The 15,498-nt window shown below is 36.3% G+C and overlaps 1 long non-coding RNA gene across 1 annotated transcript; it reads right to left on the bottom strand.

Moving 5' to 3' along the window:
• Positions 1–6,030: 6,030 nt before the first annotated feature.
• Positions 6,031–14,748, bottom strand: LOC108888476 (uncharacterized). Its single transcript, XR_001961830.2, has 9 exons — positions 14,592–14,748; positions 13,154–13,295; positions 11,658–11,736; positions 10,570–10,631; positions 9,765–9,843; positions 8,407–8,826; positions 7,544–8,244; positions 6,653–7,388; positions 6,031–6,149 (listed from the first exon to the last, which is right to left on the bottom strand). It is a non-coding gene; the product is annotated as an uncharacterized LOC108888476 (long non-coding RNA).
• Between the last annotated feature and the right edge of the window lie 750 nt (positions 14,749–15,498).

Raw genomic sequence — 15,498 nt, forward strand, 5'->3', positions numbered from 1 at the left:
TTTGACACCATATTGTGACATTTAGTGACTCCTGACTACGCTGACAGTTTGTGACAGTTTTTAATACTTTACTGTTAGATTTAGTGACTAGACTGACAGTTTGACACCTTACTGTGACATTTAGTGACTAGACTGACAGTTTGACATCTTACTGTGACATTTAGTGACTCCTGACTACACTGACAGTTTGTGACAGTTTTAACACTTTACTGTACTTTGACATTTAGTGACTAGACTGACAGTTTGTGACAGTTTTAACACTTTACTGTACTGTTACATTTAGTGACTAGACTGACATTTTAACAGTTTTTAATACTTTACTGTTACATTTAATGGACTGACAGTTTGACACTTACTGTGACATTTAGTGACTAGACTGACAGTTTGACATCTTACTGTGACATTTAGTGACTCCTGACTACACTGACAGTTTGAGACAGTTTTAACACTTTACTGTACTGTTACATTTTGACTAGACTGACATTTTGACATCTTACTGTGACATTTAGTGACTCCTGACTACACTGACAGTTTTAACACTTTACTGTACTGTTACTTTTAGTGACTAGACTGACAGTTTGACATCTTACTGTGACATTTAGTGACTAGACTGACATTTTGACATCTTACTGTGTGACTCTTGACTACACTGACAGTTTGAGACAGTTTTAACACTTACTGTACTGTTACATTTAGTGACTAGACTGACATTTTGACATTTTACTGTGACATTTAGTGACAGTTTTAACACTTTACTGTACTGTTACATTTAGTGACTAGACTGACAGTTTGACACCTTACTGTGACATTTAGTGACTCTGACTACACTGACAGTTTGAGACAGACTTTACTGTTACATTTAATGCCTAGACTGACAGTTTGACATCTTACTGTGACATTTAGTGACTCCTGACTACACTGACAGTTTTAACACTTTACTGTGACTAGACTGACTGACACTTACTGTGACATTTAGTGACTGACTACTGACAGTTTTGACAGTTTTTAATACTTTAGTGACTAGACTGACAGTTTGACACCTTACTGTGACATTTAGTGACTCCTTACTGACAGTTTGAGACAGTTTTTAATACTTTACTGTTACCTAGACTGACAGTGACATTTAGTGACTCCTGACTACACTGACAGTTTTTGACATTTACTGACTGTTACAGACTGACATGACATCTTACTGTGACATTTAGTGACTCCTGACTGACAGTTTTAACACTTTACTGTTACATTTTAATGCCTAGACTGACAGTTTGACATCTTACTGTGACATTTAGTGACTCCTGACTACGCTGACAGTTTGTGACAGTTTTTAATACTTTACTGTTAGATTTAGTGACTAGACTGACAGTTTGACACCTTACTGTGACATTTAGTGACTCCTGACTACGCTGACAGTTTGAGACAGTTTTTAATACTTTACTGTTACATTTAGTGACTACACTGACAGTTTGAGACAGTTTTAACACTTTACTGTACTGTTACATTTAGTGACTAGACTGACAGTTTTGACAGACTTTACTGTTACATTTTTAGACTGACAGTTTGACATCTTACTGTGACATTTAGTGACTCCTGACTACGCTGACAGTTGTGACAGTTTTAACACTGTACTGTACTGTTACTTTTAGTGACTAGACTGACAGTTTGACACTTACTGTGACATTTAGTGACTCCTGACTATGCTGACAGTTTTTTGACACTTTACTGTACTGTTACATTTAGTGACTAGACTGACAGTTTGACACCTTACATTTAGTGACACTGACATTTGAGACAGTTTTTAATGTTACATTTATGCCTAGACTGACAGACTGTGACAACTTGACACCTTGTGTGACATTTAGTGACTCCTGACTACGCTGACAGTTTGTGACAGTTTTTAATACTTTACTGTTACATTTAGTGACTAGACTGACAGTTTGACACCTTACTGACATTTAGTGACTCCTGACTACACTGACAGTTTGTGACAGTTTTAACACTTTACTGTACTTTACATTTAGTGACTAGACTGACTGACATTTTGTTACACTGAGTGACTAGACTGACAGTTTTTAACAGTTTTTACTTTATACATTTAACTAGACTTTGTGTGACATTTAGTGACTAGACTGACAGTTTGACATCTTACTGTGACATTTAGTGACTCCTGACTACACTGACAGTTTGAGACAGTTTTAACACTTTACTGTACTGTTACATTTAGTGACTAGACTGACATTTTGACACTTACTGTGACATTTAGTGACTCCTGACTACACTGACAGTTTTAACACTTTACTGTACTGTTACATTTAGTGACTAGACTGACATTTTGACATCTTACTGTGACATTTAGTGACTCTGACTACACTGACTGACAGTACTGTTACATTTAGTGGACTGACATTTTGACATTTACTGTGACATTTAGTGACAGTTTTAACACTTTACTGTACTGTTACATTTAGTGACTAGACTGACAGTTTGACACCTTACTGTGACATTTAGTGACTCTGACTACACTGACAGTTTTGACAGACTTTACTGACTAGACTGACAGTTTGACATCTTACTGTGACATTTAGTGACTCCTTGACAGTTTTAACACTTTACTGTTACATTTAATGACTAGACTGACAGTTTGACATCTTACTGTGACATTTAGTGACTCCTGACTACGCTGACAGTTTGAGACAGTTTTTAATACTTTACTGTTACATTTAATGCTAGACTGACAGTTTGACATACTGTGACATTTAGTGACTCCTGACTACACTGACAGTTTTTAACACTTTACTGTACTGTGACATTTAGTGACTAGACTGACAGTTTGACACCTTACTGTGACATTTAGTGACTCCTGACTACACTGACAGTTTTGTGACAGTTTTAACACTTTACTGTACTTACATTTAGTGACTAGACTGACAGTTTGACATCTTACTGTGACATTTAGTGACTCCTGACTACGCTGACAGTTTTGACAGCTGACATTTAGTGACTTGACATCTTACTGTGACATTTAGTGACTCCTGACTACACTGACAGTTTGAGACAGTTTAATACTTTACTGTGACATTTAGTGACTAGACTGACACCTTACTGTGACATTTAGTGACTCCTGACTACGCTGACAGTTTTAACACTTTACTGTACTGTTACATTTAGTGACTAGACTGACCAGACTGTTTGACTTGACATTTACTGTGACATTTAGTGACTCCTGACTACACTGACAGTTTAACATTTACTGTACTGTTACATTTAGTGACTAGACTGACATTTTGACACCTTACTGTGACATTTAGTGACTCCTGACTACTGACAGTTTTTTAACACTTTACTGTACTGTTACTTTTAGTGACTAGACTGACAGTTTGACATCTTACTGTGACATTTAGTGACTCCTGACTACACTGACAGTTTGTGACAGTTTTAACACTTTACTGTACTTTACATTTAGTGACTAGACTGACAACACACACTGTACTGTTACATTTAGTGACTTTTTTACTGTGACATTTAGTGACTCCTGACTACACTGACAGTTTGTGACAGTTTTAACACTTTACTGTACTGTGACATTTAGACTGACTACCTGACTGACAGTGACTGTTACATTTAGTGACTGACTACTGACAGTTTGAGACAGTTTTTAATACTTTACTGTTACATTTAATGCCTAGACTGACAGTTTGACACCTTACTGTGACATTTAGTGACTCCTGACTACACTGACAGTTTTTAACAGTTTTAATACTTTACTGTACATTTAGTGACTAGACTGACATTTTGACATTTTACTTTGACATTTAGTGACTCCTGACTACTGACAGTTTGAGACAGTTTTTTTACTTTACTGACATTTTTTAGTGACTGACTACACTGACAGTTTGGACAGACTGACTGACATTTAGTGACTCCTGACTACACTGACAGTTTTGACAGTTTTAACACTTTACTGTACTGTTACATTTTGACTAGACTGACTGACTGTTACATTTAACTAGACTGACAGTTTGACACTTACTGTGACATTTAGTGACTCTGACTACACTGACAGTTTGACAGTTTACTTACTGTTACATTTAGTGACAGACTGACATTTTGACTACTGTGACATTTAGTGACAGTTTTAACACTTTACTGTACTGTTACATTTATGACTAGACTGACAGTTTGACACCTTACTGTGACATTTAGTGACTCTGACTACACTGACAGTTTGAGACAGTTTTTAATACTTTACTGTACTTACATTTAGTGACTAGACTGACAGTTTGACATCTTACTGTGACATTTAGTGACTCCTGACTACACTGACAGTTTTAACACTTACTGTTACATTTAATGACTAGACTGACAGTTTGACATCTTACTGTGACATTTAGTGACTCCTGACTACGCTGACAGTTTGTGACAGTTTTTAATACTTTACTGTTACATTTAGTGACTAGACTGACAGTTTGACACCTTACTGTGACATTTAGTGACTCCTGACTACGCTGACAGTTTGAGACAGTTTTTAATACTTTACTGTTACATTTAGTGTGACTGACACTGTTACTGACTACTGACAGTTTGAGACAGTTTTAATACTTTACTGTTACATTTTTAGACTGACAGTTTGACACTTACTGTGACATTTAGTGACTCCTGACTACGCTGACAGTTTTAACAGTTTTTAATATACTGTTACATTTAATAGACTGACAGTTTGTACTGTGACATTTAGTGACTAGACTGACTTGACATTTACTACTTAGTGACATCTGCTATGACAGTAGACTACTTACTGTACTACTGACTACTGACATGCTTCTGTGACAGTTATACTTTAACTACTTTACTGTACTGATTACATTTAGTGACTGTAGACTGACAGTTTGACACCTTACTGTGACATTTTAGTGACTAGCACTGACATGTTTGATCGTTAATTACTTTACTGTTACATTGTGAAGTGACCTAGGACTGACAGTTTGGACATTTTCTTACTGTGACATTTAGTGGATCTGCTTCTGACGCTGACATGGACAGTTTGTGATAGACACTTTACTTTACTGTTACATTTAGTGACTAGACTGACAGTTTGACATTACATCTTCTGTGACATTTAGTGACTCCTGACTACCTGACTTTGCTTACATGTACTGTACTGTTACGTTTTAGTGACTAGACTGACAGTTTTGACATCTACTGTGACATTAGTGACTTGACTGGACAGTTTTTGACATCTTTACTGTGACATTTAGTGACTCTGTTGACTACACTTTGACAGTTTACTTTACTGTACTGTTACCTACGTGATTGTGAGACATCTTTACTGTACATTTATGTACTGTTACATTTAGTGACTAGACTCATGACACACTGACATTTGTGACACTACCTTTACTGTACTGTTGACATTTTAGTGGACTAGTATTTCTAGACACGTTTTACTGTGACTTTAGTACTAGTTTAACATTTTACGTGTACTGACTATTATGACCTACTGTACATTTTGACATCTTACTGTGACATTTTAGTGACTCTCTGACTACACTGACAGTTTTAACACTTTACTGCTACTGTTACTATTTAGGTGACTAGGACTGACTTTAGTTTGACATTTGTACTTGTTGCATTTATTTCTTTTTACTCCTGTGACATTTAGTGACTAGACTGACATTTTGACATCTTACTGTGACATTTAGTGACTCTTGACTACACTGACAGTTTGAGACAGTTTTAACACTTTACTGTACTGTTACATTTAGTGACTAGACTGACATTTTGACATTTTACTGTGACATTTAGTGACAGTTTTAACACTTTACTGTACTGTTACATTTAGTGACTAGACTGACAGTTTGACACCTTACTGTGACATTTAGTGACTCTTGACTACACTGACAGTTTGAGACAGTTTTTAATACTTTACTGTTACATTTAATGCCTAGACTGACAGTTTGACATCTTACTGTGACATTTAGTGACTCCTGACTACACTGACAGTTTTAACACTTTACTGTTACATTTAATGCCTAGACTGACAGTTTGACATCTTACTGTGACATTTAGTGACTCCTGACTACGCTGACAGTTTGTGACAGTTTTAACACTTTACTGTACTTTGACATTTAGTGACTAGACTGACAGTTTGACACCTTACTGTGACATTTAGTAACTCCTGACTACGCTGACAGTTTGAGACAGTTTTTAATACTTTACTGTTACATTTAGTGACTACACTGACAGTTTGAGACAGTTTTAACACTTTACTGTACTTTGACATTTAGTGACTAGACTGACAGTTTGAGACAGTTTTAACACTTTACTGTACTGTTACATTTAGTGACTAGACTGACAGTTTGATACCTTACTGTGACATTTAGTGACTCCTGACTACGCTGACAGTTTGAGACAGTTTTTAATACTTTACTGTTACATTTAATGCCTAGACTGACAGTTTGACATCTTACTGTGACATTTAATGACTCCTGACTACACTGACAGTTTTTGACACTTTACTGTACTGTTACATTTAATGCCTAGACTGACAGTTTGACACCTTACTGTGACATTTAGTGACTCCTGACTACACTGACAGTTTGTAACAATTTTTAATACTTTACTGTTACATTTAATGCCTAGACTGACAGTTTCACACCTTACTGTGACATTTAGTGACTCCTGACTACGCTGACAGTTTGTGACAGTTTTAACACTTTACTGTACTGTTACATTTAGTGACTAGACTGACAGTTTGACATCTTACTGTTACATTTAGTGACTCCTGACTACACTGACCGTTTTTAACAGTTTTTAATACTTTACTGTTACATTTAGTGACTAGACTGACATTTTGACACCTTACTGTGACATTTAGTGACTCCTGACTACACTGACAGTTTTTGACACTTTACTGTACTGTTACATTTAGTGACTAGACTGACAGTTTGACATCTTACTGTGACATTTAGTGACTCCTGACTACACTGACAGTTTTTGATACTTTACTGTTACATTTAATGCCTAGACTGACAGTTTGACACCTTACTGTGACATTTAGTGACTCCTGACTACACTGACAGTTTTAACACTTTACTGTACTGTTACATTTAGTGACTAGACTGACATTTTGAGACAGTTTTTAATACTTTACTGTTACATTTAGTGACTGGACTGACATTTTGACATCTTACTGTGACATTTAGTGACTCCTGACTACGCTGACAGTTTGTGACAGTTTTAACACTTTACTGTACTGTTACATTTAGTGACTAGACTGACAGTTTGACACCTTACTGTGACATTTAGTGACTCCTGACTACACTGACAGTTTGAGACAGTTTTAACACTTTACTGTACTGTTACATTTAGTGACTAGACTGACAGTTTGACACCTTACTGTGACATTTAGTAACTCCTGACTACACTGACAGTTTGAGACAGTTTTAACACTTTACTGTACTGTTACATTTAGTGACTAGATTGATAGTTTGAGACAGTTTTTAATACTTTACTGTTACATTTAATGCCTAGACTGACAGTTTGACACCTTACTGTGACATTTAGTGACTCCTGACTACGCTGACAGTTTGAGACAGTTTTTAATACTTTACTGTTACATTTAGTGACTACACTGACAGTTTGAGACAGTTTTAACACTTTACTGTTACATTTAATGCCTAGACTGACAGTTTGACATCTTACTGTGACATTTAGTGACTCCTGACTATGCTGACAGTTTGAGACAGTTTTTAATACTTTACTGTTACATTTAATGCCTAGACTGACAGTTTGACATCTTACTGTGACATTTAGTGACTCCTGACTACACTGACAGTTTGAGACAGTTTTAACACTTTACTGTACTTTGACATTTAGTGACTAGACTGACTACACTGACAGTTTTAACACTTTACTGTACTGTTACTTTTAGTGACTAGACTGACAGTTTGACATCTTACTGTGACATTTAGTGACTCCTGACTACACTGACAGTTTGTGACAGTTTTAACACTTTACTGTACTTTGACATTTAGTGACTACACTGACAGTTTGAGACAGTTTTTAATACTTTACTGTTACATTTAATGCCTAGACTGACAGTTTGACATCTTACTGTGACATTTAGTGACTAGACTGACATTTTGACATCTTACTGTGACATTTAGTGACTCCTGACTACACTGACAGTTTGAGACAGTTTTTAATACTTTACTGTTACATTTAGTGACTAGACTGACATTTTGACATCTTACTGTGACATTTAGTGACTCCTGACTACACTGACAGTTTGTGACAGTTTTAACACTTTACTGTACTGTGATATTTAGTGACTCCTGACTACGCTGACAGTTTGAGACAGTTTTTAATACTTTACTGTTACATTTAATGCCTAGACTGACAGTTTGACACCTTACTGTGACATTTAGTGACTCCTGACTACACTGACAGTTTTTAACAGTTTTTAATACTTTACTGTTACATTTAGTGACTCCTGACTACACTGACAGTTTTTAATACTTTATTGTTACATTTAGTGACTCCTGACTACACTGTGACTTTTATTTCTATTTTGATTTACTATTACTTTTGCATTGCTTTTATATTACAAATTAGTTCTAAATTTACATTTAACTTTTACTGTTGCAAACTACATCTAGTAACAGATTACTCTGACTTGCTAATTGCTTCTACATTACTTCTCTTATTACACTTTCCTGATAGTGTTTTGTGTTTGACAGTGTGTGAATTACCTGGAGGCCTGTGTCCTGGTCTCAAAGAACTTCTTCATTGTGTGAAGACTCTCTGTGATCGTGGACAAAGTGGAGGAACCTGGAGGAAACGCACAAAGGAAAATGATCAATACACTACTGCCTATTCCTCATCAACAGTTCAACATTACAGCTGAAACTGAACATTTAACTAAATATTTTTATGCCTGACTATAAAGTGACTTATTTCTATTTTGGATTACTATTACTTCTATTGTTACTTCTAAAATTAGATTACTTTTACCATTACATACTACTTCTTAATTTACATTTAACTTTTGCTGTTTCAAACTACATCTAGTAACAGATTACTTTGACTTGTATTTCACTTCTTATTTCAAACAGTGCAATATCAGTACTCAAATCCAACTATCACTGTGTACACAGTCTTGTATATATAATGCCCTTTTCTATTTGTATTGTTGTGACTGATAAAAGATTATGTTACTCAAATAAATACTTCTAAAGAATATTTTGTTACTGTGACATTTAGTGACTCCTGACTACACTGACAGTTTTAACACTTTACTGTACTGTTACATTTAGTGACTAGACTGACAGTTTGACACCTTACTGTGACATTTAGTGACTCCTGACTACACTGACAGTTTTTAACAGTTTTTAATACTTTACTGTTACATTTAGTGACTCCTGACTACACTGACAGTTTTTAATACTTTACTGTTACATTTAATGCCTAGACTGACATTTTGACATCTTACTGTGACATTTAATGACTCCTGACTACACTGACAGTTTTTAATACTTTACTGTTACATTTAGTGACTCCTGACTACACTGTGACTTTTATTTCTATTTTGATTTACTATTACTTTTGCATTGCTTTTATATTACAAATTAGTTCTAAATTTACATTTAACTTTTACTGTTGCAAACTACATCTAGTAACAGATTACTTTGACTTGCTAATTGCTTCTACATTACTTCTCTTATTACACTTTCCTGATAGTGTTTTGTGTTTGACAGTGTGTGAATTACCTGGAGGCCTGTGTCCTGGTCTCAAAGAACTTCTTCATTGTGTGAAGACTCTCTGTGATCGTGGACAAAGTGGAGACACCTGGAGGAAACGCACAAAGGAAAATGATCAATACACTACTGCCTATTCCTCATCAACAGTTCAACATTACAGCTGAAACTGAACATTTAACTAAATATTTTTATGCCTGACTATAAAGTGACTTATTTCTATTTTGGATTACTATTACTTCTACTGTTACCTCTAAAATTAGATTACTTTTACCATTACATACAATATCAGTACTCAAATCCAATCTATCACTGTGTACACAGTCTTGTATATATAATGCCCTTTTCTATTTGTATTGTTGTGACTGATAAAGGATTATGTTACTCAAATAAATACTTCTAAAGAATATTTTGTTACTGTGACATTTAGTGACTCCTTACTATGCTGACATTTTACAACAGTTTTGTGATGCTTTACAGACATTTTGAATTATATTTTGGATCACTGTTACTTCTGCATTGCTTTTATATTACAAATTACTTTTACTATTACCTCTAATATTAGATTGCTCTACCATTCTACTGTTTTTCTTATTACATTTTACTTCTAAATCTACTGATTACTTTAACTAACTAATGCTAATTACTTTTATGTTACCTCTATTAATACATATTACTCGTACAGTACATATATACTTTGTTTTAATGCAGATTACTTCCATTATTACACTTTTCTGATACACTAAATACTGAACATAAACAAACTAATTTCAGTGCTCTGTGTTGGACAGTTGATGTAAAGTGGGTTGTGAATTACCTGGAGGCCTCAGTCCTGGTCTCAAAGAACTTCTTCACTGTACGAAGACGAAGTGGAGACACCTGGAGGAAATCAAAGAGAAACATACAGAGGAAAATGATCAATTCACTACTGCCTATTCCTCATCAACAGTTTAACCATGAAAACACAGATAAATATTCAACTGAACAGCTGAACCAGAGCATGTAACAAACATTAGAGGTTGTCTCAGAAAATGAACAGCTGATTGTCATCACCTCCTGAAGAACCAATAACAACAAATATTTGGGAATAAGTAAAATGATTATTAATTTTGTGTCTATCAACTAATTACGTATGTTACTGCAAACTGCACAACAATAATAAACAGTTAAGTACATTTTTGAATGTAGGACTTTAACTCGTTTGTTATTCTTCAGTAAAAAGTCAGAGTATTTCCTCCACCACAGATGGTCATATACATCATTTTTATTTCAAATTTACAAAGGTGAACATTTAAAGTACTTCAAGTAAGTAAGTGTAGAACTGGTTCTTACACACTGTAAATTTATTATTAAAATCACACACTGAACAAGTTAAAATTAACATACTTATGAACAACTCACTCCAATATTTTATTTGTAGAATTGATATTATTTTGTTTGGTTTAGTTGTGTATGTCTAGTAGGGATGGGCACGAATAATCAATTAGTTGATTAAATCGACACGGTAAACACAATCGACATCTGTTTTTCAGAATCAACTAATTTTTATTTGACTAGTTTTTAATCAGGTGGATGTGGGAGAAAAGACGTAGAGCTAATGTTCATGGTTCTGTTTCTGCTGAGCACTGCATTTCTGCACTCAGTCTGGATGGTTCAAAGACTGGAACAGACATCGACAATGAAGCAAATTGCAGCATTATGCCAGGGGTGGGAGGGTGTTGCTTTGTGGTGGTTATTGTTTTTCAATCTGATCCTTAACAATAACAATCACATTTGACAATTTTATGCCTTACTGTAAGGTGACAATTTTACTTCTATTTTGGATAACTATTACTTCTGCATAACTGAATACTGAACATTAAAAAATTTATGTCAGTGCTCTGTGTTTGACAGTGTGTGAATTACCTGGAGGCCTGTGTCCTGGTCTCAAAGAACTTCTTCATTGTGTGAAGACTCTCTGTGATCGTGGACAAAGTGGAGACACCTGGAGGAAATCAAAGAGAAACATACAGAGGAAAATGATCAATACACTACTGCCTATTCCTCATCAACAGTTTAACCATGAAAACACAGAAAAGTATTCAACATTACAGCTGAACCACAACATTTTCAAAACATTAGGAGTGTCTCAGAAAATGGGCTGTCACATATGACAAGAAAAAGTACTACATCTTTAAGAACCAATCACAATAAATATTTGGGAAATCACGTGGAATCATGTACATTACTGTGAACTTTAAACTTAAACTTTGTTTTTCATGCTCTGCATTTTCCACTTTTAATTTTTCAAATTTGTAATTTTTCTTTCTCACAGTCAAGCAGCAGAATTTAGCATCATTAATGTTGCATATTATTGATTTCAATAATCCTTTAAATGTGGGTGGGGGTATTATTGTCCTGAGAGACAATATAATGTGACAGGCTGTTGTAAATGTAGTTGATAATGAACCTCAGGGACGCACAGTAAGCTTTGTGGAAGACACTGGCAGAGAGATTCAAAACAGTAGAGGACATGAGACTATTATATTAGACAACAACAGACTAGATGACAGTACTATTATATTAGACGACTACAGCAGCAGCAGCCGAACTGACTAGACAAGACTACTGGATGACTGTACTATATTAGACTACAGCAACAACAACAGCACAACAGACTAGACTAGACTACTGGATGAGTACTATATTAGATGACACTACTATATTAGACTACTACTACAACATTAGATGAGACTACTGGATGACAGTACTATATTAGACTACTACAGCAACAACAGCAGAACAGACTAGACAAGACTACTGGATGACAGTACTATATTAAATGACACTACAACAACAGATTAGGCGACTGATGACAGTACTATTACATTAGACTACTACTACAACAACAGCACAACAGACTAGACAAGACTACTGGATGACAGTGCTATATTAAATGACACTACTACTATATCAAACCAAAACATGCAGTATTAATGATGGGAAATATGAATGTGTACCACTTTATAGAATCTTTATATTTCATCCAGGTTCAGATTTCCACTGAGGCTGAAATACTGTTAACATGAAGTTCATACTAAACATAACAGCATTACATTCATACATATACAGCCAGAGTGTTCCAGGCAGATCATCATTCAGAGAGTAACAGCTCATTTTCAGACATGTGACCCACGTGTTGACTGTAATCCAAGTATCTGAAAAATCATCACATATTTTCCGTGTCCTTGCAGCTCATATTACAGATTAAGAATCCAGAGAACGTGTGACCAGACTCCCTGGCTTTGTTGACAACCGCGGTTTTACATTGTGTCGTTACAGTCTCTTTAAATTCCTTGTAAACCGACAGAATTAACGTGCGCTCTTCATCTGAGAATTAAGTCAACACTGACTCAACTTACCGACATCTTCACCATCGCCGTAGTTAACGCAGATCGAGGCAGCCGACGTCTGTCAACCCCGACGTTCCTTGATAACCCGAGTTAAATCAGAGTGGCTTAAACTCCCTTCGTAGTCCAGGCTGCAGCAGCTGAACCAGTAAACCTGGAAAACACAAGTACAAGGCATGAAAAACAAAGAACCTCATTAATAAAGAATAGTTCATCTCCAAAACCTGAACAGCGTAGAAGAATACAACACTGAAAACTAAACACTGCAACCAACAATCACACTTTGACTTTTGAGGTGAATAAAATCATCATGTTACTACAATATGACTTCACTGATCTCAGAGAGGAAAGCCATTTTTAATATCATTTTTATACTAATTTCAGTCACAGTCACGACAAACAAATGGTGAGGGGATCGATGAATGGCTATGGATAGATTACTACCACAAAGCTATAAAGACATACAAACGCCAAAGAGGCAAAAAACAAAACTGCAAAATGAGCACAATGCCACACTGAAAACCGCTAGACCCGCAACTAGAAGAAACGTGACGACGAGAATCCACCATAAACTGACTTAAAATGACCAAACTGGAGCTACAAACTACAAAGAAGCAGTAAAATGCTACGGTATGCTAATGGCGTGCTAGCGATGGTACAGAGATGCAAACAGTTGTAAACAGACAGACTAATAAACAGTTGGCAACAACGTGGCAGGGACGCATTAGCCACAGAAACACAATTACACTTCAACCCAAACAAACAAAGACATACCAAAAAGGGAACATCGCCAAAAACATCCTCAAACGATAAGGCTAATGCTAACGCTCTATGTTTATGTTAACGCTTGCACCTGGGTGTTAGCATTAGCCTCACCTCGCCGCCGCCGCAGAACAGCTCCACAAATAACAGCTCCAGAGTTTGTTTTACCATCTGATGCCACACTGAAAACCGCTAGACCCGCAACTAGAAGGAACGTGACGACGATAATCCACCATAAACTGACTTAAAATGACCAAACTGGAGCTACAAACTACAAAGAAGCAGTAAAATGCTACGGTATGCTAATGGCGTGCTAGTGATGGTACAGAGATGCAAACAGTTGTAGACAAACAGACTAATAAACGGTTGGCAACAACGTGGCAGGGACGCATTAGCCACAGAAACACAATTAGACTTCAACCCAAACAAACAAAGACATACCAAAAAAGGAACATCGTCAAAAACATCCTCAAATGATAAGGCTAATGCTAACGCTCTATGTTTATGTTAACGTTAATGTTAACGCTTGCTGCCAATGCTAACGCTAACACCAACACCTGGGTGTTAGCATTAGCCTCACCTCGCCGCCGCCGCAGAACAGCTCCACAAATAACAGCTCCAGAGTTTGTTTTAGCATCTGACCCGTGTTCGACAAAAAACAGCTCCAGAGTGTGTTTTAGCATCTCACCTGCGTCCCACAAAAAGTTTAAGCATCCGGACCTCGTTGACGACGTTCCCCCGCACTACTGGCAAACGGAGGCAATTATTCGAACATGGTTCATATCTGATTCGCCTCTCTGAACAGCTCCTCCCAGAAGCTCGTGACCAATGACGAGCCACGTCGTGACCAATGACGACATACGTCAGATAACAGGAAGATGCTCTACTACTATTGCGAATCTCTTTTGCCACAGAACATACGTATGTTCTGCATTTTTGAATTAATTCTCTCATTTACTCCAACAAAAAACAGATAATAAATATATAATAATAAAGACCAAAAGACATTTTTATACCAAAGCGATATAAATGACTGATAAAATAATTAAACGATATCATTACAAAGTAGTGCTAATGCTCGCCACTGACGCTCCCTGATAACATTAATGCTAACGCTAGCCGCTAACCGCTTGATTTACCTTCGCACCGAAGTTGTGTTCAGCGTCCAGTCTCACTCGTTTTCGACAAAAAAAGCAGCTCAAGAGTTTATTTTAGCATTCAGACTTCTTCGTTAACGACAAAAAGGATTCAGAGTTTGTTTCGGCGACCACATTTTCTCACAGTACTAGCAAACAGAGGCTTCTTCTGACTTCGTCTCTCGGCGCTCCTCCCAAAAGATCGTAGCCAATGACGAGAAACGTCGCTCCCAATGACGACATTGGCAGAAAAACGCTGATTGGCCGTCCGAATCTGGTCCGCCTAGCATGCGCCTCTGATTGGTCTTAAAATACATCCACCGTGAAGACTGCACAGTTTATGGTAAAGACGGAGAGGAGCTTAAGATGTATTATAAGATCTGGTGTACAGCCATGCTCCTTTATTTGTGACTGTTTTCTGACAAACTGGACATGAGCCACATGTAATTTATAATAGCT

This window comes from Lates calcarifer, unplaced genomic scaffold (assembly GCF_001640805.2).
Source record: "Lates calcarifer isolate ASB-BC8 unplaced genomic scaffold, TLL_Latcal_v3 _unitig_1369_quiver_1759, whole genome shotgun sequence".
Classification (NCBI taxonomy): Eukaryota; Metazoa; Chordata; class Actinopteri; family Centropomidae; genus Lates; species Lates calcarifer.